At 37.9% G+C, this 7,778-nt stretch overlaps 1 pseudogene; it reads left to right on the top strand.

Annotated features, from left to right (window-relative positions):
- Positions 1-217: 217 nt before the first annotated feature.
- On the top strand, positions 218-7,345 carry LOC138164142 (T-complex protein 1 subunit alpha pseudogene; annotated as a pseudogene).
- The last annotated feature ends 433 nt before the right edge of the window (positions 7,346-7,778 follow it).

Raw genomic sequence — 7,778 nt, 5'->3', positions numbered from 1 at the left:
TGACAATCCACCAATCAGACTGACAATCCACCAATCAGACTGACAATCCACCAATCAGAATAACAATCCATCAATCAGAATGAGTAGAGGGAGTTTCCATGCTGCAAGCTCCCAATATTGATGAAATACAGGTCCAGACTTCCCTAACCATCCATCTCCTGTTATTTATTAATTCTCTAGGTTACTACATAAACATATTTTATGTTAGTTATTAATAATGGACAAAATCCCAGCAGTTAAAGTGAGCTGCCCGTGGAAATCTACTGTGTAGTCCCTGGATCTTATTCCTGTAGCTAAGGAAATTTGGACCTAGAGTCAGGAACATCTGGATTCAAATCCAACCATCTGTGTGATCCTGGGCAAGTCACTAAACTTTTATCTGCCTCAGTTTTCTCATCTGTAAAATGGGGATAATAATACCACCTCCCTCCCAGGGTTGTGGTGAGGTTCATATGAGATGATAACTGTAAGGCATTTTGAAAACCACCTTAGAGTGCTATAGAAACACTAGCTATAATTATGTCAGGAACTCATTTTTGAGACAGTTCTTCCTCGTATTTGTCTTTTTAGAAAAATGTCCCATTGATGCTCCCATTTACCTTCTTCCCACCTAGAATGCAGTGTAGGGCTACAGATTCACTTTCTTCTCTAAATGAGAAAATGGGAAGGTCTTGGTGTAAGGAGGCTTTCCTCTCCCCAATTATTAAGTTGTATGCCACTATGGGGAAAGAAATCCTTGAATCGTAGGCACTATATCTGTCAAATATGCTTCATAAGGTACAGGTATGATCAGTGCTAAACTAGAAAGACACGGGCACTTCCTACTGACTCTCTTGCCTCCCACTTTCAGATAGACAGCAGTGGTGGTTTATTCCATGTCTCTGGTGGGCATGGTGCTGTTGACTGTGACCTTGGGCCTTGGACACCTGTGAGTTGTGTTCCTCACTACAGGCATGCTGCGGTAAGTTACAACTAATATATTTTAATTGGCAGGTGATGTTCCCTTATCCTTCACTACACTAGCATCCTAGGAAGTGATACCTGTTCCTTCCTGGCTTCTCCAATCTGTAATGTGGACCAAGTGACCTACATGATGACCTTTACAAATGGGCCCTTTGTTCTGCTTGAATGGGTAGCACAAATCAAGGTCCTGCTGTACACTGTAACAACAATATTGTACGACGAAGAATTGTGAATGACTTAGCTCTTCTCAGCAATACAATGATCCAAGGCAATCCCAAAGGACTAATGAGGAAGCATACTATCTGCCTCCAGAGAAAGAGCTGATATTGTTTGCATATAGATTGAAGCATACTATTTTTTGAATTCTTTCTTTTATTTGAATCTTCTTGTACAAAATGACTAATATGGAAATGTTTTACATGATTGCATGTGTATAAACTGTATCTTATGGCTTACCATCTCAGGGAGGGGGGGAGGAGAGAGGGGGAGAAAAGAATATAATTTCAAACTCAAAACTTAAAAAAAGTTAAAAAAAAGTTTTAACATGTAATTGGTGGGAAAATAAAATATAATTATATGTGTGTATATACAAATATACACACATGTGTGTATATATACACAGACATAATAAATGTACATACAATATACATATGTACACATACACACACATATGTATACATATGTGAAAAAGAAGTCAAGAGTCCTTGGGCTTCTGTCTCCATCACTTTGCTGGTATAGATTAAATTTCGGGATACTTCCTTTTCAGAGTTTCTCTTGGTGTGTTAGGAGCTTTTAGTTTTTATAGGGTTCTATTCCATGTTCATATACTACATTTAGAAACCTTTCTGAATTATTTTTCAAAAATCACTGCAGAGAGATAATAGAAAATAGTGTGTTTTTGTCCAATTATGTCTGCTTATCACAGGGAATTCTCCCTTTGCCCCGCCATTCCTTCCCTGATCTTTTCTGTAGTATTCCAGGCACCTCGTCCCGCTAGGGAGCCATTCCTGAGAGAGACAAGCAGTTTAGTTATCATTGTTGTATAGTTGTTTTTTTAATTTGTGTCTGACTCTTTGTGACCCCATTTGGGGGTTTTCTTGGCAGAGATACTGGAGTGTTTTGCCTTTTCCTTCTCCAACTCATTTTATAGATGAGGAAACTGAGGCAAACAGGATTAAGTGATCTGCCCAGGATCACATAACCAGTAAGGGTCTGAGGCTGAATTTAAATTCATGAAAATGAGTCTTCCTGACGCAGGCCAGAATTCTTTCCATTGTGCCATTTAGCCCTATTCTATATATCTAGTAGTGTTTGTCAAAACTGTCTGTGCTTCCACAGCTCAGAACTTAATTTTTTTTTTTTTCTGGAGGAGTAATGGGTATTTAAAAAAATGCATTACTTTATAAATGAATCAACTCCTCTGTAAGTAAAAAACCCCCAAGGGATTTTAAATTCACAAGCTGACATTACATACGCAGGAATCAATTTATGGTTAAGTCACTTGTTCTGGGTTGCTTAGCTATATTTACAACATCAAAAAGTAAATGAGTTGTTGCTAAGTGCAGTCTCCCTAATAAATAGTGCCTCACGCAAATCTGTTTGTTTTTCTGCCTTTTAAAAGCATCATCAATAATCAGCTGTTCTCTCTGTTGTCATCCCTATACTTCTCCCAAGAAAACGGAGTTCCACCAGAACAGAGACTTTCATTGTTTGTATTGCTGCAAAACACCCAGGCCAAATGCCTGCATGATAAGAATATTATCTTATATTTGCATAGACTATTAGAGTTTACAAAGCACTTTCAAACAGCCTCATTCACCTCTCTCAGCAACCTCGTAAGCTACGTAGGAAAAATATGGGAATGGGCCTCATTTTGTTTTTGTTTTTCAGTCATTTCAGTTGTGTCCAACTCTTCGTGACCCGATTTGGGGATTTCTTGGCAAAGATCCTAGAAGAAGTTTACCATTTCCTTTTCCGGATCATTTTATAGATGAGGAAACTGAGGCAGACAGGGTTAAGTAACTTGTAACTGAATTTGAATTCAAATCTTTCTGACTTCAGGCCTAGAGCTTTATCTGCTGAGCTAGAAATGTCTTTATCTGTGTCTTCATCACCTTAGGGACTCTCATAACTAGAAAATAGGTTTGACCCAATGCCCAGGGTTTTTAGTTCTTTGGCATGATGGCAGAGTGGCAAGGCTGCCAGCTGGTTGGGATCACTAGAAAGTGTTTATACAACTAATCAAATCTGGGTGAAGAGCACACGATCTATAAAAAATGACCTCCCTTCTACTAAGTTTATTGGCTCTAGAGGATTGCCAAGCCTGTTGTTGATGTTGAAGCTTCCTCTGCAGAAGTTTGGGGCAGGGCAGCCAGGTGGCTCAGCGAGTAAGAGCACCAGCCCCAGTGTTGGGATGACCTGGGGATCAAATCTGGGCTCAGATACTCAGCACCACACCCAGAAATAACTGGCCGTGTAACCTTGAGCAAGTTACTTAACCCCGATTGCTTAAAAAAAAAAAAGGAGTTTGGGGGCCATGATAACAGGCATTTATATAGAGTTTAGAGATTTACAAAGTGTTGCAGATAAGAGGATTTCACAAGATCTTCACAACAACCCTTTGAGGTAAGCACTACAGATATTATCTGCAGATGCGAAAACTCATAGGCTCATAGATTTGGAGCTAGAAAGGGCATTTGATAGTCCAACCCCCTCATTTTACAGATGAGGAAACTGAGGCTTAACGAAGTTATATGACTTGTCTAGGGTCATGCAACTAATAAGTTTCTGAAAAAGAATTTAAACTCAGGCCTTTGTGACTTGAGAGCTCAAAGGTTAAATGCTTTGCCCAGGGTCACAAAGCTAGTGTTATAGGGGATTAGAAGAATCATAGGTCACTTAGCAAGAATCATAGTTGTCCTTCATTCTTGGAGAGGACCAAAATGATGACACTATGTTGGGGTCAAAGTACAGTGTGTCTGTCTACAGCTGATCAAACCAATGTGAGCTTGGAAGACTGTACCACAGGTTGGGCTCAAATAGTTCATATGAACATCTGGAGTGAAGATGTCTCTACATTTGCACATCTCACATTCCTTTTGAGCCATTGCAATTCTGCTTTGCCCAGAGAGCACAGCATCTTCTCTGAGGTGGGCCACTATGCTGGGTGGTCCTGTGTCAGTGTCTTCCATGTCTTAATCAATTCCCAAGTTCTTCAGAGAGACCTTGAGAGTATCCTTGAGAGCTAGAATCATAGGTGAAGTCAAAGGGTGTTTGGAACATCTTTTAATTCCAAGCCAAACACACCTTCTGTTATAAAGTTATACAAGCTGTTCTATAAACAATTATGTACAAACAAGCTGTATATAGGACAAATTGGAAATAATTAACATATGGAAGACCTTAAGAAAGTCTCTGTTTGTGTTGTTAGGAATAGGATTCCTAGAAATCAGCAGAGATACCCTGTTCCAGACAGGCCTAACACCAATACTCATGTCAAGACATAACGAGACACAGGCAAGTCATTGAACAATTAAGGAAAGGAAGGTACTTTGCCCTGACACAGCAAGGATATCCAGAAAGCATCCAATGGCACTTGTATCTCTGGATATTTCACTCCTGGGAAATTTAATCTGGTCAGCAGAGTAGGGTAAGATGATTCATGGTTGGAGAGAATTCCCCAAGTGGGTAGAACATTTTGTTTCTTTAGGTAACCAGTAAAAGTTGCACCAAAGGAGGCAGGGGCCAATCAAGTCCCAGGAATAACTTCATTGCCTTTTCTTTTAAAGCTTTAATGTATTTTCATCTGTTTCATTTTTATTTGTTTCAAATATTTCCCAATTACATTAAAAAATAGCATTCATTTTTAAAAATGAGCTCTAAAATACATTTAATATGATTGTACATGTATAGCCTATATCAGATTGCTTGCCATCTTGGGGAAAGGGTAGGGAAAGGAGGGAAAAAATTTTGCAACTCAAAATCTTATAAAAGTGAATGTTGAAAATCATCTTTACATGTAATTGGAAGAAATAAAATACAATTAAATGGGGAAAAAGAAAAAAAATGAACTCCAAATTCTCTTCCTCCCTCATGCCCTTCACTTGAGAAGGCAAGTAACATGGTATCAATACTCCATGTGAAATCATGCAAAACATTTCCATATTAGACATATTGCAAAAGAAAACATATAAACACAAAAACAAGAAAAATAAAGAGAATGAAAAAAATAATAAAGTAAAAAAATGGTAAGCTTGGTTGCCTTTTAAGAACAACTAACATCTATTACAGAAAAATAGGGAACCCTGGTCCTATCGCAGACCCTCATCCCTATTTATAGAAACAGAGCTGTGCTTCATTTTCAGACAGCCTTGGTGTTATCTGTTTATGAACGTGGCCCAAACAACCAATTTGTGACAAGGAGACCTCAGTAGCCTGTTTATACGTAACTTCTGTAAGGTTTGGCAGCTGTTTGCAGAGTTCGGCCTCAGAAAGTGCATGAAGTTTTTTCGTGTAAAGTACTACTGCCAAAGGCCAAAGTGGTCTGGCCATTGTTGCTTTTTGCTAACATTTCAAAGCCCCCATCACTTGAAATTATGATTTAATGCATTATTATAGTTTTCTTCCGTGTATTTTACTTGTTGTCTCTCCATTCCATGTCATTATAAGATAATCAGGTGTTTGGGTTATGCTGCTGTCCTTAATTCTCTTCATGTCTTTTTTTTTCCTGTGTTAGGAAAAGAATCATTTCTATGCCAATAGAATGTTTTAGCCTCTGATCAAATTTGTCCTTTATGGAGAAACTGCATTGAACCTCACACTTTTCATCATTCTTCCTTTCTCAAATCTATGTGACTGGTTTAGGACACTGAGGTCGTATTAGATTCTTAATTTGAAATGTATAGGGGGCAGCTAGGTGGCATAGTAAATAGAGCACTGGCCCTGGAGTCAGCAGGACCTGAGTTCAAATCCAACCTCAGACACTTAACATTTACCAGCCATGTGACTTTGGGCAAGTCACTTAACCCCAATTGTCCCTCCAAAAAGCAAAAAAAAAAAAAATTATAGATATTTTTGAGACATGGGATTGCCAATTGAGCATTCTTTGATACTTTTCCTATGGAAATGACTTGGTAATATTAAAGAAATTAAAGTTAAAGAAATTTGATCATATACTTAGAAGAAAGTGCTGGATAGGATCAGAAGATTTGCCTCTAGCAAATGCTGTTTGACCAAAGGCAAATCACTTAAACTATCAGTCTGCTGTTTTCTAAAGTGGGAACACCACCTGTAGTACTTTCCTCACAAGAACATTTGATGCTCCAGACAGATAGGGTACACACTATATGCCCATGGGCAAAGTCAGAAGGAGAGTATGCTTATAAATGTTTCTGTACTAATTCTGTGGTGGCATCACAGGACATGCCCCAAAGAATAGTGAATATGAAAATTGTTTGCCTGGACTTAAGCCTGAAGAAAACAAAAATGAAGCTTGGTCATTCTAGACCCAGAAAACTGGATCAAATTAGAAAGAATCAGATATTACGAAGGAGAGAATTAAAAAAACATACTGGTCACTGGTGGCAATGTTATTCTAACCACTGGTGGAACTGATGATATGTGTCTAAAATACTTTGTTGAGTCTTCAATTATAACAATCCAAAGAATTTTTTAAAGGGACCTTCAGTGAATTGCTAAAGCATCTGGAGCAACTCTTTTGTCAGTGCTGGCGAATCCGGAAGGTGAAGAAAGTTTTGAAACTGCCATGTTGGGACAAGCAGAAGAGGCAGTACAAGAAAGGATTTGTGATGATGACCTAATTTTAACCAAAAATTCTAGAGCTCAGACATCTGCCTCAATTATCTTACATGGAGCAAATGACTTCATGTGTGATGAGAAGGAGCACACTTAACCACACTCTTTGAGTGGTTAAGAGAGTCCTGGAATCAAAGTCTGTAGTGCCAGGTGGTGGTGCTGTAGAACCAGCCCTTTCCATTTATCTGGGGAACTATGCAAGCAGCAGGGGATCATGGGAACAATTTGTTATTGCAGAATTTGCTAGATCTCTTCTCATGATTCCCAGCAAATTGGCAGTTAATGCTGCCCAAGACTATAGATTTAGCTGACAAGTTAAGAGCTTTTCATAAGCTAGGGCACGAACCTAAAATGGATTGGTCCTGACTTAATCAATGGCAAATCTTGAGACAACAGGCAGAGAGACTGTAGATTTGAACCTACAGTGGCTAAAGTTGAGTCTGACTGCAACAGAAGTTACAATTACCATTCTTTGTATATTAAGTTACATCCAGAAATCAAAGATGATAAAAGAGGAGGAGGAAAAAATTGTGAAGATATAATTCACTTTGGACCTATTGAAGACTGATCTGATTTTCTTTATAACAATGTTACTGATTAGTTTCATCCTATACCATTTTGTCTTACACTGAGTGTATAAGCATAAAAGATACAATAACCTTTCATGTTGAATTTTTATAAGGGAGATGAAAGAGAAAATAAAACATCTTTCTTCTGCAGAAAAAAAAAGTTTTGATGCCTTTTCTTTTCTTTATACCAGTTATATTCCAATATATTTTCTCTTACAGTAAAAACAAAGAGAAACAAACTAACTGCATTCATTGTCCCCTCGTTACCCTTCTACTGGGAGAAGTTTCACAATCTGGTCTCAGGACCAATATTGGTCATATAATTGGTAAAAACACATACATATCAAATTATATAATACACTTCATTATATATTATAATTATATTAATATCAGCTATATATAATATATAAAAGTTATTATATACACACAATT

This window comes from Petaurus breviceps, unplaced genomic scaffold, assembly GCF_028583685.1.
Source record: "Petaurus breviceps papuanus isolate PSGF00001 unplaced genomic scaffold, PetGlider_PUasm1.0 189, whole genome shotgun sequence".
Taxonomy (NCBI): Eukaryota; Metazoa; Chordata; class Mammalia; order Diprotodontia; family Petauridae; genus Petaurus; species Petaurus breviceps.
This window is presented reverse-complemented; position numbering and strand designations above follow the sequence as displayed.